The sequence below is a fragment of the Pelecanus crispus genome, chromosome 3 (assembly GCF_030463565.1).
Source record: "Pelecanus crispus isolate bPelCri1 chromosome 3, bPelCri1.pri, whole genome shotgun sequence".
Taxonomy (NCBI): domain Eukaryota; kingdom Metazoa; phylum Chordata; class Aves; order Pelecaniformes; family Pelecanidae; genus Pelecanus; species Pelecanus crispus.
Genome location: NC_134645.1, coordinates 46501554 through 46521676, shown reverse-complemented (window position 1 = coordinate 46521676; position 20123 = coordinate 46501554). Strand labels below are relative to the sequence as shown.

Here is a 20123-nt window from a genome sequence, read left to right as displayed (position 1 = left end):
GGAGTCTGGTCCTTGAGTTCTGGGTTCAACAAGAGTGCCTAGGCTTGGTAAGGGTCTCCCAGGGCATACAGACCTGATCCTTACTGGGACTAACTGGACATAACAGGGCTGCAGCTCAGGGCTGGGCAGTTAGAGACTGCAGGATACCTAAAAGAAGCATGAGGCAGATGGATGGATGGCAATGTCAGAGGTACGGACAGCTTCCTGCAAGACTGTATTGGGTTTGCGTGGCAAGGTTTTGGTAGCAGGGGGGAGCTACAGGGGTGGCTTCTGTGAGAACCTGCTAGAAGGTTCCCCTATGTCTGACAGAGCCAATGCTGGCTGGCTCCAAGATGGACCTGCTGCTGGCCAAGGCCAAGCCCATCAGCGACAGTGGTAGGACCTCTGTGATAACGTATTTAAGAAGGGGGAAAAAAACCCGCAGAGCAGCAGCTGGAGACAGGAGTGAGAATATCTGAGAGAAACAACCCTGCAGACACCAAGGTCAGTGAAGAAGGAGGGGGAGGAGGTGCTCCAGGCGCCAAAGCAGATATTCCCCTGTGGCCTGTGGTGAAGACGATGGTGAGGCAGGCTGTCCCCCTGCAGCCCATGGAGGTCCATGGGGGAGCAGATATCCACCTGCAGCCTGTGGAGGACCCCACACCGGAATAGGTGGATGTGCCCGAAGGAGGCTGTGACCCTGTGGGAAGCCCACGCTGGAGCAGGCTCCTGGCAGGAGATGTGGACCCGTGGAAAGGGGAGCCCACACTGCAGCAGGTTTGCTGGCAGCACTTGTGACTCTGTGGGGGACCCACGCTGGAGCAGTTCATGAAGAACTGAGGCCTGTTAGAAGGACCCACGTTGGAGAAGTTCATGGAGGACTATCTCCTGAGGGAGGGCCCCCACGCTGGAGCAGGGGAAGAGTGTGAGGAGTCCTCCCCTGAGGAGGAAGGAGTGGCAGAGACAACATGTGATGAACTGACCGCAACCCCCATTCCCTGTCCCCCTGCGCTGCTCAGGGGGAGGAGGTAGAGAAAATCAGGAGTGAAGTTGAGACCGGGAAGAAGGGAGGGGTGGGGGGAAGGTGTTTTAAGGTTTGGTTTTATTTCTCATTATCCTGCTCTGATTTGACTGGTAATAATTTAAACTGATTTCCCCAAGTCGAGTCTGTTTTGCCCATGACGGTAATTGATGATGCATCTCCCTGTTCTTATCTCAACCTATGAGCCTTTCATTGTATTTTCTCTCCCCTGTCCAGCTGAGGAAGCGAGTGATAGAGCAGCTTTGGTGGGCACTTGGTGTCCAGCCAGTATCAGCCTGCCACAAAGACCAAGAGGATGCCTCAGGGCAAAGGTGGCCTTGCACCACAGTAGAGTCAAAAGGATGCTGTAGTAACACCCTGCACAGAAGATAACTGCCACGTAGTATCTTGTGTCACAACATCCCTCAGCTGAACAGCACTTTGATCCCAAACAGCTCCTCCTTTGTGAAGGGCGTGAGCCAGATAGTGCTCCCCAGATGAAACGTCTTACGTCCTTCCCCTGCACCAGGCTGCTCCCTCCTCCTCTGCCTTCCCAGTTTGTGCTGCCTCAGTCAGCACAGGCCCCTCTCTCCCTGAAAGCTTTGTAGCTGGCTTTGCTAGTGTTCCTCTCTCTGCTCCTTCCCCCTCCAGAAGACATCTGAGGAAGGGCCCGCAAAGGAACCGGCAAAAGGGGGAAGAGAGGAGATCTGTGAAATGCTGAGAACTAGAGGAGCAAAATGATTCATGCTGTACTGCAGTAAACATGTCAGCAAAGGCTTCTACAAATGCACTTGAAGCAGGTCTGAGAAGAGAGTAACCGTTTCAGAATGAGAGTCAGGAAAGGCTGGAGAAGGCAGTGGCAGGGCATCCTCTGGCACAAAGCGGGAGGACGAAGGGTGCCAAGGGCAGGGAAGCTGTATTTCCTGGGAGGCACTGGTGTACGGATGACAAAGTCAAAGACTGTAGAAAAAGGGAGCCTGGTCTGAAGAAGGGTGGGTGTGGAAGGAGAAGAAATGGGTGATAGGCAGATGTGAGGACTGTGAGTCCTTTCTCTGCGAAGCTCCCTGCCCCCAAAGGAAGGTGCTGTGATGGTGGGCCACCACTGAGGGGGAAGAGAAGAGGCCTGATTCCCCACAGCATGCTGACCCAGCTGAAACTCAGCTCTTGGTGCTTGATGGACTTCAGCAGAAGGGCAAAGCACAGCCGGATGGGAGTGAGGTGGCATTAATAGAGGAGAAGTGACTGGGAAAAATGTTGTCTCCTTGCTAAGTCCTTCGTCCTATTCAAAATGCATCTGTGTCACTCTGTCCCCCAGGCCAGTCACAGCTAATTGGAGCTTCTGATGGCTTTCCTGACCTTTTGGAAGCAATCGTTAAAGGCCAGCTGTTGGGGAAAGCCAGTGCAGCATTGGTGGCCTAGGATTATTTCATGGCTGCATTCCAACAGATGATCTGATTGCCAGTTTATTGTTGGCAGATTGATTTGTAGAGGGTATGTAACCTATGGCGCGTGCGGGACTGCCAAAAGGGCTCCTGGAGACCAAGCGGGAGATCACAGCTGCCCTCAGGCAGAACCAAAACCCAGATCTAGAAACAGTGCAGCCCCTCCATACATCGGATGAAGCTCGCTGAGCAAAGCTTGCCTGCAGTGGGAGGTCAGCCAGTGTGCGCTTCCCAGCTGTGGACCAGCCCCAATGTAGGGTGGCCCCAAAAGAGAGGCAGACAGCTCGGGGTGTCTGTGTCCAGGCTGCTGAGGAGCTTTGCCTCGACCTAAGATCCACAACAAGTCAGCTCAGCTGACTCCGCCATCCCCACTCAGCATTCAGTGTGAAGCCAGCGAGAGCAAGGCTGCCGGCGTGCGACAGCCAGCCCGCAAGGCGTCTGAATCAACCCCACGCCTGCGGTGCGGGGGGCTGAGTCTGACGCTGAGTCATCACTCGCACTGCATCCATTCCCACCACCCCCAGCACGGTAAGCGCACCCCACCCGGTGTGCTTACAGCCAGGGGAAGGGACTCTTTCACCGCTCCATCCCCTCCGCCTTGGCTGCAGGAGTCTCACCCAGCCAGAGCTAACATGCCAAGCCAGTTCCAATAGCCGGGTTTGCTAAGCATGTATTTAAGCACCAGAGAAGCGTTGCAATTCACTACCAGTAAGCCAAGTCAACAGCGTTACTGCACGCTCCTTCCCACCCACTTGACATACACATCAGTCACCTACGCTAAAAAGGATATACAATGAATGGCGTCATGTAGTAAATTCCCAGTTTATGTCATTTAACACCCAGATTAGGCTGAAAGGTAAATGATACTAAAACTTCTGAAATAAAAAGAAATCACGCTTCCCTTCCCAGGAAGAAGCCGATCTTTCAGAAATCCACTCACACAGCCAACTTAACGCTGCTACCTAGCATGCCTAACAAACCTTCTTCGGTTGAACCTGTTTTGATCTGGAAATAAAAGATTTTTGCTCTTTTGATTCACACCAAAGCCCAGAGAGACCAAAAAAGAAGAGTTGCATGGGAACGGGCGACCTTTGGCTGATGCCTCCTACCAGCAATACAGCGATCCAAGAAATGGAGCAACTGTAAACACTGTGTTTACTGGAGAGTTTGTAAGCGCAGGGGAAATTCTGAGGATGGTTATGCCCCAGCCGAGATCGCATTCGCACTGAAGCTCGGTCTACCCAGAAATTGAGGAAGCTCTCACGTCACCGCAGCAGCACTCTGAAAATGCCAGCTGTTCTGCAGGTGTCCTGGCCTTTGTGCTATTACAGCTAGCGGGGACATTGGCAAGCAGTCCCGAGTGCTGGCTAACACCGCTGCTCCCGCTGCTATCTGCAGGGACTTGCCACGCTCCCTTGCCCTTTGAAAGGCTGATGCTAAGTGTGCATTAGGACAGCATATTGCAGGCTCATCGAGGGGCTGAGTGTCTGCAATGGGCTTTAAGTTAAAAAAAAGCATGCCACATGAGGAATCTATTTAGCTTCAGATATAATGGAATTTGTCTGTAACAGGAGATTGGGCAGAATGAGGCCAGCCAGCCGTTTGGGAATATGGTTAATGTCATCACTGTAATCCAGGTGGTGCAAAGGGCCAACACTGTGGTCCTGGATACCTGTCAGCATGCCCAGGTAAGGGTCACTGCCCCAAAGGGATGTCCGAAACACAAAAGCAGTTTAGGCCCTGAGCACTGCCCACTGCAGCCCTGGCCACTCCATGCAGCCGGCTCTGTCGTCTCAGCCGCCGAAGACTCGGCGAGGAGCCTCTGGCCCCAGAAGGCGAGTTGCGCGCCTGGCTGCTGCCAAACGCCCCGGCCCCCCGCCAGCCCCATCAGCCCAGCTGCCCCAAATGCCGGTGGGGCGACCCTACGCTCCCTCCTCCCAGCGAAACTCCTCTCCAGAGAGGGAAGAAAACTCCTTAGCCCGGCCGCTTGGTTAAGAAGAAGAGCTGCAAACTGCCGGGGGGGGTGTCGGGTGTCCACCGAGGCGACGCGAGGTCGCCGGCTGGGCGGGGGGGGGGGGTGTGGAGGATACCGGCAGCCCCCGGCAGTGCCGCGGACGCAGCCCGGGCCTCAAACACGCGGGGTCCCTCCTCGCCCCTCGCCCCTGGGGGTTTCGTCTGCCGGCTCTGCCGGCTGCCCCCGCCCACGGCTGCGAGGAAGGGGGGTACGAAGAGCCCGGCCGCCCCCCCCACCCCCGCCCGGCCGGCCCTTACCCGCCGCCGCCGCCGGTCGCGGCCGTTGGGACGCGGCCGTTGCCGGGGCGGGCGGGGCGGGGCTGCTGGGCCGTGAAGGGGCTCCCGAGGGGGCGAAATCGGGGCGCGGGGAGCCCCTCCCGCGCCGGGCACGCGTGGCAGCCCCGCGGGGGGGGTGCGGGCTCGTGGGGGAGCTGGTCCCTTGTCGCTTTGGGGGGTCGCGGGTGGGTCCCCGCCGAGCCGGGACTCCGGAGCAGAGCCCGCGCGGGCCCTCAAGACGCCGTGCCCGCTGCCAGGGGAGCCAAGAAACAGCAGGAAGGCAGAGGGATGGGATTTGGGATCGCGCTCCCCCGTCACCGCGCCCCACCGAAGCCGCTGAAACCCAGTGCTGGAGGCCCGCGACGCTGGGCCTTGGTGGCAGCCCTCTTTTCCAGCAGGGACGAAGCGTGTGAGCTCACCACGAGGTCCCTCGCACCCCGCGCGGGCCCAGGGAGCTGCTCCAGGGGTGCTGGTGGGGACATTTGCCGAGGACACTCCTGCAGTGGCCGCTGCTGTGGCATCTCGGCAGCGTGGAAAGAACGGGACACGCACTGCTCTGTGAATGATTAGGTACCGGTATTCAAACGGTGAATGCTTTTCTATGCTCAAGATACTCGTTTTGTTGCACATTTGTATTTTAAGGCTCATCGGTATTTGCAACAACTTCCTTCCTAAAGATGCTGTTGGTGCCTGGAACTGGCTTGCTTCAAGGCATCACATTTTGGGGCTGGTACCCTGGAATGGCAGATCGCAGGCAGGTCTGAGGGGGAGGAGAACAAATCTGAGAACTCCACCGCCAGCAAGATCTTGGTCCATCTGCTGCGTGCCTTTCTCTCTCCTCCTCGGTTTGCTCATCTTTCGTTGCTCTAGTGAGCACCCTTTTGTAGAGCAGGGGAAACACCTGAATGCTCGGCATGACAGCAACTGCACACATAACACTGTGGGATACAGAGAGTAAACAAAGGGATGAAAACGTGCATCTCCTCTTTCCCATTTCTCAGATCTAAGCATTTCGGTATTCCCCAGCAGATTTTTCAGACTGAAACGTGGCATTCTTCTGCTTCTTCAAAATGCTGATGTGCTCAGTAGCGGGTACATGACGAGCACAGCCAGCTTGTGCCCTATGGGAGCATACACAATACTGGTGCCAGCTCTCATGATAGTTCTGCAAGTCCCATGATAGCTGACATTTTTGGGAAGCTGCACTGACTTTCACATAAAATATACCTCCTGGTCGTGAAGAAGACGTTACCAATGTGATCCAAGATTACCTGAAAAGCTCAGCAACAAAACAATAAATACAGAGACGCATAGATTAAAAGAAAAGATAAGGATTTTCAGGCCTCCTTTTTGAGTTTCAAAGATGGGGAGTTAGACTTTGGCAGCAATGTACTTCTTTTCTAGGTGTGGCCTGATTCTGTCACTCAGCTCCCCAGAAGACAGTGACACTGCCTGTGAATCAAGCTGGTGTTTAGCACAGCAGGGGTGTCAGAAGCCTTGCAAAGCCCTTCAGCAAACACTGGCCTCGCACTGACCATGTTATTCCTGGCAGCACATCTTCAGGGCTTTTGAGATCTTGAAAAGCAGGAATGAGGGCAATATAGAACCATAACTATTTTCCTTTGCACTGATTTCCATGCACTTACTTCTGAATTCAGTTTGACTCCTGAATAGCAAAGGAGATCGCAAAACCGGATCCACAGAAATAGCCCTCCTGAGTTGTCTCTACAATTGTGAACAGCAACAGGGAAGTCTTTAGCCCACCTCACGGCTAATTGAATGCAAATGTCATGTTTTGAAGACTTTGCGGTTCAACGGAATCCGGCCGCGTCTGCCCAGAGTCATGAGATCCCAGAGACAATATTGCGCAAGTATTGCAGTCAGTTGTTGAACTGGATGCAATCAGGTGTTGAATCATACGCTGAAAACAAGTAGTGGTACCCCAAAAATGGCTGGGTTAGCTCTTTATCTACTGTAGCATTTATTTCCATGCTTGTGGACATAGCATGTGTTTCTGGTGGGGCGTGCAGTGGCAGTTGCTCCTCAAATGTCATGGAGTAGCTGACTATGTGGAAGGTAAAACACCCATAGCCATTCATTCCCATTCCTGTTCCCATTCGCACTCCCCTGGTCACATCTGAGGGGGACAATGGGGAAAGGCACTGCTTCCTGGCCTTAGTGACTACAGCATCATCCTACCAGCAAATCCCAGCTGCTCTCTGTAATCCCTCCAGCTCTCAGGGCTCAGATTTCCCCCAGACAGCGCGTATGGTGGTGTTGTGCATTATCACCTCTGCCGTCTTTGCCTGGAGTTTGAGGACAGTGTAACAGTAGTCGTACTTCATACCATAACAAATAAATACAAGAGGAGCCAGGTCCTGCAGTGTCTTGTGGGGGGGGAACATATCCCATGGAGTATCTTCTGCTGCTGATGTGAAGATTCAGATCCTGTTCTGGAAACAGGGCTATGGCTGTAGGGTGACAACCTTTTTTAGTGTCCAGGCATGGTGGACTAGAAGCACGTTATCCTGCCTGGCTTCTCCCACTCTGATTTCTTTGAGGGCATTTGTAAGGACTTGCTGGGAGATGAGCCATGTGGGGATGAAGGCAGCACCATGTCATCCTGGGAAGGGGAGGGAAGGGAAAATCCTCACTTTATCTGCCCATGACTTAAGCTCACAACTGGGTGCGATTTCTAGAGCTGTGACACCAGAAGCTCAGGCTTTGTCAGAGAGCTCTAAACCTCTGCTCCGTCCCCAAATAGTCTTTCACAGCACCACAGACTGCATTTGCTGAAGATCATCCAGGGAGAGAGACTGGTGGCCTGTATGCAGCCTGTGCACTGCAGAGACCTGCAGAAGTTAAGGATGAAGTTGCCTGTCCATGGCTGGTTTGGGGAGCTCCCTCTTTTGACCGAACCTCCGCTCTTCTGTTTCCCTTCTCTGCTGCCATCCTGGTTTCTTTTGGCAATAGGCTCCAGCAAGAGACAGAGCCTTGCTCCTCTCAAAGAAGATGCTGGATGCAACCCCTCTCAATCTGGGCATCTTCCACTTCAAGGTGAGCAGCTGAGAGAAGGGGACCCAAGGGGACCCTCGCCCCAGCAGCGCCGAGCACAAGGATTGCTGAGAGCTGTGCAGCACGGGCAGTGAAGCTGTGCTGGGTGTCCCTGGGACAGGGACTATTGTCAGGCATTCCTAGTGCCAGAGTAGTGCCCACGCACAGAAAGGTGGATTTCTCAGCCTGCTTTGCCCGGCCACCAAGATACCCTGCAGCCAGGTAGCTTCCCTCTCCTCTGATCTGCTTCTTGGTTTCTCCCTGGTGGGGTGGCACCAGCACCAGCGGTCTCCTCGGGGACTGCTCATACGCATCTGGTGAGGTTTTTGCCCATGGCAAGGGGCAGACTGTTTGTTCACAGTGGCAGCTGGAGGTAGCAGGACTGGAAGGGGAAAAAAGCCCACCTCTGTGCACATGTCCTACCAGTCAGCTCTGCTAGTGCATCTCCTGCAGTCCCCTTTGTCCTCACATCACGTTGTGACGGCCAGAAGTCACCATACCGCTTCAGGACACGTTTTATTTGAGTGCCTTATGCCATGTGGGGCAGCTTCTCTAGCTGATGCCTTCAGCAAGGCGCCCTCATCTGTCAGATGCAGTTCATCTCTCCAGGGGCAAGAACCGTGGGGGCAGCTGAAGGTCAGGTTTGAGAGGAGGTAGTTGATGTTTGATGTCTGCCTGACACCAAAGGGATTCACAAGGGCAGGAGCTAGCGAGGTTTGTCCTTGGTTCTGGGGGAGTCCTTTTGCATGGATGGCTTCTGCCCTTTCACTGGAAAGTTCAGAGGAGCACAGAAAGTTGCCAAAACTGGGGGGCACTCGGCAAATTGAGGACGCTGAGGAGCGAGGACTGGCTCTAAAGCCCTATCTCCAGGCCCTCCTCTGGCTGGCTCCCTGCAGCTCCTGCTGTAAAACACTGCTTAAAAGCAGCCAGCATCTCCTGGAGTCCTGGGGGAAGCGGCAAAAGAAATGGCATCCTGGAAGGAGGAAGAAGCCCCCTGCACAGCCAGTGCTGAAGGACAGGGGAGCAGGATGCTCTCCGTGCTGCTGCTCCTCCCAAAGCTTTCCGCTCTCCCTGGGTCCCAGCAGGAACTGTGCAGCTGCTGACAGCTATTAATAGATGAGGAGAACGTGGGTTTTGTCTCCTACCGCTTCCTGGGATGAATGGTAATTACTCTTAATTAGACTGGATTTGGTTCCACCTCCTACCTTCCAGCCCCCTTGCCTGTGCTGGCAGGGAGAGACTGGCCCATCTGCTGCCTGCGCCGGCTCTGCAGGGAGCAGGGCTGTGCAGCAGGAGTGGGGGCTTGTCTCCCCGGGACATCCCGCAGGCCTTGCCTGTGGATGCTGGGCATGGGGGAGGAGGCAGAGCCTGCCAGCTGGCAGGCTGCAGGAGCTCGTCTCTCCCTGGCCTTTCCAGTGGGACAGAGACAGGAACCCTGCAGGGGTTGAGATAAATGATCCCACCAAAGCCTGAGGGTGCGGGTGGGTTGGACATTCTCTCTTTGAGATTAAAGAAACAAGACAGAGGAAGAAATAATCAGGGGATCTGACCTGTTGTTATGCTTGGCATCCCCACCACCATGCATCGCATCCAAGGTCTGTGAAAAGGAGTGTCCTTCCTCTCCTGCTGGTGCAGGCCAGTCCCAGGATATGCCTGGACTTGTCCCCCATCTCCCACGGGGCAGAGCCCAGCTGCCGTGGGGTTAGTCAGCATACAACCTGCCCAAGGCAGGTGGTTTTTTCCTTCTTACGCCATTTCACCTCTGGCCTGAATTCTGAAGCAGGAAGGTTTCTTTCATCCAGGTTACTTTAGCTCAGGTGCAAAAATAGCGTGTGAGGTTTTCTTTATCCTCTGAGGCTGTGCCTCCAAGGAGTCATATCCCAGGAAGATGGAGGCAAAGGTGGATGGCTGTTAAATCTTTCCTGTACATCCCAGACTGGCTCTGGGGCAGGACGTCCTTGGCCCCGGTGTTTGCCCAAGATGCTTGCTAAGGCTGTGCTTTGCTAACCCCACCTCTGTGCTGTCCTGCCCATCTGAACAGCCACGGTGTCTCAACAGCCAGCCAAATCCTTATTGCTCCCCAAATCTTTGGATTTATCCCTGCTTGGTTCAGCTCAGCAGCTGGTAACACTTTACACCGCAGGAACCCCTTTCCTTCAGTGACCCTTGCTGCTGGTAGCAGGGTGAGAGGAAAAGGGCAGACACACTGCCTCATCCTGCCAAGCTGAAGCTCCCCAGGCAAGACAGTTTATTCGCGTCTTCTTAGTTTTAAATTTTTTTTCCTAGATTGTGTGTTTTCTTGACTCAATCATGAAAACCTTCCTGTGGGCAGGATCTGTGCCCAGGGACCTACTGGCTCCCATTTGCAGACACCTCTCTCCTTGCTGCTGGAGCCCTCTCTCCTTCCCTCTCTCTGAGATCCCACCAGTGTCAGTCCAGAAGACTCAGGTCCCTCTGCTGACTCCCACTCAGCCCCTCGCATTGCATCCAAATTCCAGATGGCACACTAGGCGCAGGCAGGAGCTGTGCCAGGCTCCCCTCCCTTTCTCTCCACCGTTCGATCGACAGAAAAGAGATGGAGAACCAGCACTGCCAGATTTCAGGCTGCCGTGCTTGCTCCAGCTTCCCTGGTCTTCAGCTCCAGTCATGGTGAGATTGACATGGGAGGTGCTGGGACAACCGCAGACCAAGGGGTGCCAGGGAAGAGAGGACCTGCTCTGAAGCTCTCCCCTGTGCCCAGCTCCCAGGCTATACTATAATTAACAGACAATGCCTAGGACGCAACCACAGCCACTGCTTCCTTCCTTCCTTGTTGGAAAATTTCTTCTTTGGCCAGGGTTGCCTACCACCACTGGGTAACTGCCTGCGAAGCTAGTTACAGGTCTGAAGGTTTAGCAAGCTTCTCTTGGGCAGGACAAGCCCCAGTCCCCCCTTATTGAAATGAGGAGGAGGAGGGGAAAAGCAGAGCAACCATCCTGCTGGAAAACGTGCCTCAGAGGTTGTGGGCAGAAGGAACATCATATTTGCAAGCCCTGCTGGAAGCATGGGGCTGTATTTGAGCAGCAAAAGAGACTCAGGGAGGATTTGCTCAGATATTCCCAGCCTTTCTGCTTCGTTGGCGCAATGCCTGCTGCTTTTGGCTCAGAACTAGATGGCCCCTTGAGCAATCCCTCCTTTCCTGGAGGGACTCTGACACTTTCTACTGGCTCTTCTTGATACCCGGGGATGGGCATCTCCATTAGCACTGCCTGAGCTCTAGGCTCTCCACTGTCACTACTGTGTCACAGCAATCCCTGCGGCTCCTGTCCCTGGAGCACGTGTCCCCTCACTGCCAGGTTGCTGCCACTCATCTCCTTGGAGGGGATGGGGAAGACATCTGCCTTAGTAGAGTCCAGGAGGAGACATGCATGGAAACAGGCCTAGCTGCAGCAGGTCAGGCCATGAAAGAGGTAATTAATATAATAACGCTGGTCACTGAACACTTTTAATAGCCCTCCTCCTCTGCACCTCTGTTCCTATGAAATGGGGTGCTGTCGTATCCTCACTGAGGGTGCCAGATGGGGCCAGCGGCCCTTGGCCATGCTGGCCATGTTCCTCCCTGCCCTGCACACCAGCTGCAGGGCTCTCTGACATGGATGGGGTCACCTTGCTCGACAAACCTGGCAGCGGGTGCATGAGCCAAGCTGGGAGAGGAGAGGAGAGGAGAGGGAGAGGAGAGGGAGAGGAGAGGGAGAGGAGAGGAGAGGAGAGGAGAGGAGAGGAGAGGAGAGGAGAGGAGAGGAGAGGAGAGGAGAGAGGAGAGGAGAGGAGAGGAGAGGAGAGGAGAGGAGAGGAGAGGAGAGGAGAGGAGAGGAGAGGAGAGGAGAGGAGAGGAGGCTGCATTTTCACTTGGAGGAGGGAAAGCATCGAGTTAGTGACTTCTATTCCTGTCTGGGCTTATTGCAGCCTTCACGACATTCAGAGCAGGTGTGAAGCTTTTCCCTTCCCAGGCTGGGGATGAGAGTTAGTGGGAGGCTGTTTTCCAGCACTCTCATGGAGATACTCTGTTGTTTTTGCGTGGTCCCTTTTTATCCTGGGGTGGTCCGTGCTTTGCATTTTAGCTTATGACTCTGTGTCATTCCCTTCCCTGCCCCAATTTCCACCTCTCTGTGTTGTGCTGTGGTTTGATAAACCCAAGGTGCTTATGACAGGGGTAAGTGCTCTAGAGGGACGTGGAGGTGGCTCAGGTCCTACAGCCCAGGTGGTGCACAGGGGGATTTTGAAGAGCCCAAGGCAGGCAGTGCAGCATCTTTCTCTCATGTGGCCACCAGAAAGCAGCTCAGAGGTCCAGGTGCTTTGTTATGTTTGAAATGAGGGCATCGTCCCTGCTTGCCTTATTTACCTTCAAGGCCAGCTTAGCTGTGATACCCCTTGCAGAGGGACACCTGATACCCCTTGCAGGGGGCCACCCCTTCCCTTGAAGGCTGGGGATGCTCCTCAGAGCCTGACCCACAGAAGGGGGAGACCAGTGGGGAGAGGGGTGAGCTCTTCCAGCACCTCTGGGACATCTGGGCTGCGTGGGCTGGGGAGGTAGGGGGTATCTGGGGAAGAAGGAGCCTTTTCCATCTCTCAGGCCCTTGGTATCGCGCAGCAGCAGCTCCATACATCCTGCATTGGCAGTTGTAGGGTCTGGTATGCATCAACTTAGGGGGACCTCGTCCACCCCATCACAGCAAGGACAATGTCAGGGCGGTCACCATGGCGAGAGTCGGATGGTGATGGGATAGGACAGCCTGGGAGCTTGCATGCCAAGGGCTGCTGAGTTGACACTGTCCTTTGGTGCCCTCTTCCCACCCCAGCGGAGCCCGGCCCTGGCAGGGCTGGGGAGCTGCCAGCTGCTATCACCATACTTCCAGAGCCATGCTCTGTGACAGATCCGCTTCCCACTGCTCCTGCGCCTGGCTCCCAGGCACTCCCTGGCCCTGCAGCAGAGCCAGAGCCCTGGCCTTCATCGTGCTCCCTTTCAGGGCTCGGACATTGGAGCAGGGGGGCCCAAGGTGTTGTGCTGTGGGGAGCTGGGTGCACGCTGCCGAATGCCTCTGGCTGCAGCTCCCTGCCACTGCTTGTCTGCCTGTCTCTACCATGTCTGGCAGTGTCGCAGGCCAGCTCAGGGAGAACCACTGGGCTTCCCTCTTGTATCCTGTCGCCTCATTGGGATCGCACTGGCAAAGCGACTTGGGCTCAGCCCTGGCACGCTGCAGGCTCTGCTTGCAGCTGCTGAGCTGGGCTGCCTGGAAACCGCACGCTTGAGGGTTTGTTCAAGGGCCAGAGCTTGCCTGATGCCTGCAGGGTGCCTTTGAACCCACGAGGAGCAACCCAGAGTGTTCCCAAGGACTTCTGAAGTGCCAGCGATGTGCCAAGCCCAGCTGCTGCCTCTGTGCCTGGCCTGTCCCCGGGTTATGCCCTGCAGTGCTTCCTCCAGGCCAGTGTAAAGCCTTCCATCCCTGATTTCTAAGCCCAGCTGTACCCCTCTACTGTAAGGCCTCCAGCTCTGCCTGCTAGGGCCGACTCATCCTGCTTGGCTCTGCTTTTTGGCTGCACTACTTGGTGGGTCTCTCCTTCTTCCGTCTCCCTAGCTGGGTGCCTGGGGATGGGTGTCCAGGGCTGGGTGTCCAGCGTGATGCTGCTCCCCTGGGGCTGGGCCTCCTCTGGCCACAGAGCCCTTGCTTGTGGTTTTCTCAGCAAAGAGCCACCAGCGTGGGAGCTCCTCAGCTCCCAGATGTGGACAAGGGGATCTCTTCCCCTGGAGCCTGACTGGCAGGAAGTGGTGGTGCCTGTAGCAGGGACACCCCAGGCATCCCACCCTGTGCTGCTGCTGTGGGGCAATGAGAGCTGACAGCTCTCGGGTCACTCTCGGGGTGACCACCTGCTGCAGGGAGCTCCCCTGTCTCTCCGGACCTCCTGTCCATTCCAGGTGGGTGATTCCTGTGTTTCTAACAAGGCAGGGGAAGAAAATTAAAAGCCCAAGTGAGCAATGCAGCCAGGCTGAGCCAGGAAACATCAGAGATGTCTCTGTCAACACAGCAGCCGAGGCAAGCAGGCAGGCAGGCAGCTTCTTAATTATTGATGGTACTTATAAATAAATGCTGGGACAGGGAGGAGAAGGTTACAGCAGAGCAGAGGAGCCACTTCTGGGTGGGGGAGGGAACCCGAGACCTCACTTCTTTTAAAGGTCATTTAGTTTTGCATCTCTTTCCCCCTTTCTCCATAAAACTTGGTGATATTTGAGTTGATGGATATTCTTCCTTTTGTGGATGGATATTTCCTTCCTTCCTATCCTTCTTCTTGCACCTGTCTAATGAGGCCAGCCAGGAGGAGCAGGGGGAGGAGGAGGAGGGAGAGGGAGGAAAGGCACCCACAAGTGGGGGCAGCAAGGGAAGGAAGGGGGAGGGAGGGAACGCCGTCTGAAATGTGGGACAAACAGGCAAACAAGGAGACAACAAAATTAGTAGAGCAGCAAATCCCAACCCGAGTGTAAATAATTCCTCACCATGTGAAAAGAAGGTCTACGTAGGCTCAGATTTATCTTCCCATTGCTGGAGCTCAAGCCCAGCAAGAGGCTGGCAAGAAGCAAATGCGTGAAACGGGACTGGGCAAGGACTAGAAGGAGATGCAGGGATCTTGGTCGGGGACTGGAATAGTAACCCAGTGTCTGTGTAGCCTCAGGGACTTTCGCAGCAGGCTTGGGCTGGAGTGTCCTGGAAAGACCAGACTATCTGATTGGCAATAACTCTGGGATAGGGATCCCACAGCCAGCTGAAAATGCAGGAAGGGTTTTGGACTGGAATTATAGCAGGACTCTAAGGTTGGCAGCCCATACGGCAGTCTTTAATGATGGTGGGTGGTAGGACTGCACAACTTACTCTGAAGCCTTCCAGCTTGCAAGAGCAACGCAGAGGCACTGGGTGCAGTATGGACCTGGGCGAGACAGAGCTCCTTCCAGTCTCCCTCACAGCAGACCCTGCAGGACAGGGTCTCCTTGTATCCCCTCTCCAGTCTCAGGGGAGCCATTACCTGTGGTGGGCAGCAGCTGGTCGTGGGTGTAGCCTGGCGCTGGCCATGGGTGTAGCTTTGCTCATCTTCCCACTGGGAGCCTTGTTTTGGTTGACAGCAGGGTGAGGAGCTCTGCAGCACGTGGCTGATGCAGCAGTGCATGGTTCTCTGGGTAGTGGATCTGGATACAGACCAGGTAACACTACAACGGCCTCACTGGCACACCCTCTGTGCTGACATTCTGGGCCCATACCAGCCACCCTCTGGTAGACTAAGATCCAGAATGGCATAAGTCAATCAAAATTCATCCCTTGATTCCCCTCCAGCAGGCTGCGCCCCAGTCAGGAGGGTGGGCTCAGTAGCAGGGTGCTCCTGATGGTGGTCAGGATGGTGGTGGCACTGGTGGTGGGGAGGATGGAGGAGGAGCCGAGTCCTTCTCCAAGCCCTGTTGGTTTTCCCAGTGCTTTCTGGAGGAGAGAGGAGCTTGGGTTGCAGCCGAGCAAATCGCTTCTCTCAGCAAGTGGCAGGGAAATGCCAGCTGCAATCCAAGCTGAGGAGCTGACTGCAAGGTGCCAGCGCTCTCATGCAGGGAACCGGCTGGCTGTGAAGGGCAGGTGGCAAAGGTGAGCTGCTGGGATTCCTCGTGAAATGCCTCTCCTGCCTCCGTGGGCTCTTGGCACTCCGCTGCGGACGGCGCTCTGCTGTGGGGTACGCCCAGCTCTTTCCCCAGCAGTGCTCCCTGGGAGCTGGAGGCTCAGAGACCCCCTGCCCCTCATCGCCAGGCCCAGGGGCTGCTCCTACCCTGCCTGCATGACCTACACACTGCCTGTCCCTCAGCTGAACGCCTCTAGTACAGAGCCATCCCCTCCTTTCCCAGGCAGCTGGGATGTAGAAGATGAGTGGCAGCACCAGCTCAAGGTGGCCCTGAGCTGCTCCCGAGGGATGGGACATCTTGCCTTGCCGTGAGTGTTCTGGGTTCATGGGTTCACCACTGCATGGGTGCATGGGTGCATGCCCATGCGTGGGTGCTGCTCAGCATGGGCGCCTGGCTGCTGCAGGAGCGTGGGGGGTGGTGTGATGGTGAGAGCCTACAAGTGTAGCCCAGAAACCCTGGGATGTGTGGGTTTCAGGGTTACACATGTGTAATGTGACTAGCTTGGTGCACACGATCACTACACACATAAAATCATAGAATCATTGAATAGTTTGGGTTGGAAGGGACCTTTAGAGGTCCTCTTGTCCAACCCCCCTGCAGTGAGCAGGGACATCTTCCACTACATCAGGTTGCTCGAAGCCCCATCCAGCCTGACCTTGAGTGTTTCCAAGGACGGGGCATCTACCACCTCTCTGGGCAACCTGTGCCAGTGTTTCTAGGCGACACGAGGGAAATCACACCTGAAATCATGGGAAGGGAGATATGTGTAAGTGCAGGTGCGAATCCTTACAGTGGGTGCTTGGGAGGCGTGTGCTGGTGCACAAGGGTGTCCCCGCATGTGCCAGGGCACCTGCTGCTTCTACCTGCTGGCGGCCTGGTCCCCAGGGATGCACCTCAGCCTGGGGACTGGGGGACTCAGTGCCATGTTCAGCTGCGAGCTGGGAGAGCGCTTACTGCTGCTAACCCTGGGGGCAAGACAGGGGTAAGAGGTGGCCAGTGGTTCTGGGGAGACCCCAGCTGCTCCTCGTGGCCCACTGGCCACCTCCTGCAGGCACTGGTGGCAGGGACGAGGTGTCCCAGCAAGGGAGGAGCTGTGCTCTGGTTCCCTGCACCAGCCCCTGAACTGCTCTCCCTCCCTGCAGGGCTTGGCTTGGACATGCTGCATTGCGTTCAGTGGCTCCAGGAGATGCCCAGCTCCAGCCACGAGGGACCAAGCCCCATGGCTTTTGAGCCTGTGGGTCAGCATGCGTTTGGCATCCTCTGTGAGGCTCGGCTCTGCTACCACCGCTATGATCCCAGCACTTTCCTGCAGGAAGTCCCACAGGATGTGGTGTGCAGAGCCACAGGTCCCTACAGCAGCCAGCCACACCAAGGCTGGGGGGGGCAGGGGTGCTTAGGGAGAGCTGGGCTACTCCCAGGCACTGCGTACCAGCCTCTCTGTAGCCTGGGCTACCAAGAGTGAAGCTCCTGGAGCAAAGCGGGCAAGAAGAGACAAGTGTGTACTTTCTGCTCCCCTTTTGTTGAAGTCAGGTAGTTGCTTGGGATTGGGACTGGCAAACCCTTGCATTGCATGTGCCCTTAAGGGACCCTTGGGGTCCATCTGGACTTACGGAGGTGTTGCCAACCTGACAGCACCTGTTCACAGCAAAAAACCCATCATCTCTTTAATTAGTTTCCCGCTTCCTGCCGTCCCTTCTGTGTGCACGTGTTTGGAGCTGCAAATGTGTGCCCAGGGTACTGCTCACACCTTAGATCCTTCATGACTGTAAGGGAATGTAGGCTGCTATTTTGGCTGGAGAGCTATATTTAAAACTTGTGTTTCATTCCCCCAAGCTTTCCCAGCTGAACATTGCTTGACCCGCTACTGAAATGCAGGGTGTCCCAGGCAGAAACGTGGCAGCTACTGCGGCTGGGATGTCCTGCGTCAGGGAAAGGCGAAGATGGGACATAAGTCTGTGCACTGGATGTTCGCCAGGAGAACAGCAGGAAATGGATCAGCAATGGCCTGGTATGGCTGTGGCTCAAAACCCAGCATTTCTACTGCAGCAACCCACTTTACCAGTCTGGAGTGATACGGGCACCACAGATGCCTCCACAAAACCACTCTTCGGTAGGATAAGATCCTTTTTCTCCTTCAATTACAGAGCAGGTTTAGTGCTCCCGAACTTATGAGATCTAGTAAGATCATGACTTGGCTATGCTGTGACCTCATTGCTGACCCACTTAAATCCTTGCAGGCTTAGAAAGAGGAAATACTGAATTTCATGCCCAGAAAGGCCAAGAGCAGCAAAGAAAGAGAAAGAAAATGGGCTCCGAGCTGGAAGGTCTCCCCAAGACTGCCCTGGCTGAGGCAGGAGAAGAGCCAGAGCCCTCACAGCAGCCTGCAGCCCTGCTCACTGACCAGCTGTTTTTTAACATTTATAGGAAGGTGGTGCAGGTGATACAGCACTCCTGGGTGCAGGGGCCACTGCAGATGCAGAGAAGGGGCTGTGGTTCCAGCTGGAGGTGCAGAAGTTGAGGAATGTGGATACCAAACCGGTGTGGAGATGGTAGAGGACTGGCCTGATGCCACATGGTGCATGGCTGTTGCTGAGCAATTCCCCCCAGCCAGAGCAGGTCTTTCGGCTGATCCCACAAGTAGCCATGGGCATGGAGAAGCTGGGGAGGGCTGTGCAGGTGTTTGAGTGCTCCCTGCTCAAAGACATGCTGCTACCACCTCCAGAGCTGTTTGATGAGCTGTGGGACTTGGTCCTCAGCAGCCTCCTGCTACTCTGGGCCGCCTTCTGGAAAGCCTGGCTGCAGAAGTCACCTGAGACCACCCACAGACCCCATGTGGGACAGCCCCTACTCTCCTTTAGGAGTCCTATAACCCTTGCTGGCTGGTGTATGCGGCTGTGGTGTGGCTGTGCTGGCTGTAAGGCTGTGGTGGGCCTTTCCCATTGCCCACCTCCCACCATTGCCATTGCTTGGCCAAGCTGTAACTGCTGTCACATAACAAACACCTTTTGGTTCCCCAGATGGCCTGGAATTGGCTGCAGCGTCATTAAGCCTTCCCCTAGTGCCCCTGCTTAGGGGTGGAGGCTTATTTCTCACTGTTGGGCTGGGTCTGTCACCCTGAGAGCAGGGAGCCACTTTTTCCCATGGAACATGGGAGGGGGAGAGCAGAGCTGGGGTGCTGAGCCATCAGGCCTTTGCTGCTCACTCACCACACAGTGCTGAGAGCCTGACAGCTCCTGCGGTGGAGATGGACATCCTTCCAACGGCCCCCAGGGCCACCGCTCCGGTTGCCTCTGCAGCAGCAGCCATTGGCCCTCCAGGGGAATGACAAGGGGGGCTCAACTTCCCCGTCAGTAAAGGCATTACCTTGAAGGTCAGCGCACAGACCCCTGCCCCTTAAGGCGCTGGGCAAAAGCTTAGAAGGGGTCAGTGTTTTTTAAGTTTAAAAGTCAGGCCAAAGGGGGTTAATTATGTCAGGCAGCTGCTGCTGGCAAGCTCAGGCTCTGCTCTTGGAGCATGGTGCAGAAGCAGCTCAACCCAGCATTCCTCTCCTCCTCACACCTACTCTCCAATACCGAAAGGAGGCATCATCTCCTGTAGCAGCTATTAATACAGTAACACAAAAGCACCCCAGGAAAGCACTTTCCCCATAAGACAGAGCACCCCCTCCCCTCCCCACATCTGGTACTACTGTGGCCCAAGTGAAATACAGGAGCTGTGCAACACCAGGCACTAACACTGCTTTCAACTGACAGCATGAACCATCCCCTGGGACTCCACACACCTTCTCCAGCACCCCACCAGCCTTGTCACAAGGTTCCCAAAGCGCTGGGCTGGATATTCCAGCTCTCCCCTGTGCTCAGGTTCCTTGCAGAGATGTTGTGAGCACCAGCAGCACCTCTGCATCCAGAAATGGAAAGGAATTTGAGAAAGCACTGGGCTGCTCTGCTGCAACATATGGGAACACAGGCAGGGTCTGCAGTGAGCAGCAACCTGCCCCACTGGCAGGGTGATGAAAGGGGTCTGTGCACCCCTCTGGTGGCTGAACTCTCGGCAGCAGGGGCAGATGCCCAGGGACCTTGGCTCATAGCCCCCTTTGCAACAAGACCTGCTTTAAGCTCTCTGGCTGGAAGTAGCGTTTACTGAATGAGTAAGGTCTGCAGTCCTGCTGCAACTGTAGCTGCCAGTACTTTGGGGGAGCAGAGGAGGACAGTAGTGAGCACCCCCAGCCCCTAAAGGCTCCCCAGTCCTCCTGCCTCCAAGTCCTCATAGTTATATCAGGCACTTAGCCAAGCACAAAACCAGATTCCTGGCACTTCACAAAGGCTAGGAGCCTTAGGGACCACATATGAGTTATTGGGCTGGACAGCCACTGAGATAGGGAAGAAACCCCCTTGTCCTCTAGTCATGCCTGTGAGTCCACCTCCCTTTTTCCCCAGGTGAGCTGTTCACTGAAGAGAGAAGGGAGAGGAGGCTCTGCTTGCAGCAGCTATCCACCCTCTCCCCCTCATGCAGACAGCTAAGAAAAGTGGAAGAAGTCTCTCATTAGGAGACTGCGCCATTCCCCACTACATCCTCTTCACCAGTCCCCATCTGGTGTGACAGCCATTTCCTGCCACCATCCGTCAGTATCACTGTGCTTCCACCCCTCCTC

At 55.5% G+C, this 20123-nt stretch overlaps 1 protein-coding gene across 1 annotated transcript in view; it reads right to left on the bottom strand.

Annotated features, from left to right (window-relative positions):
• The window catches only part of DRC5 (dynein regulatory complex subunit 5), a 33375-nt gene that overhangs the window by 11396 nt on the left and 1856 nt on the right, over nucleotides 1–20123 (bottom strand). The window lies entirely within an intron of this gene.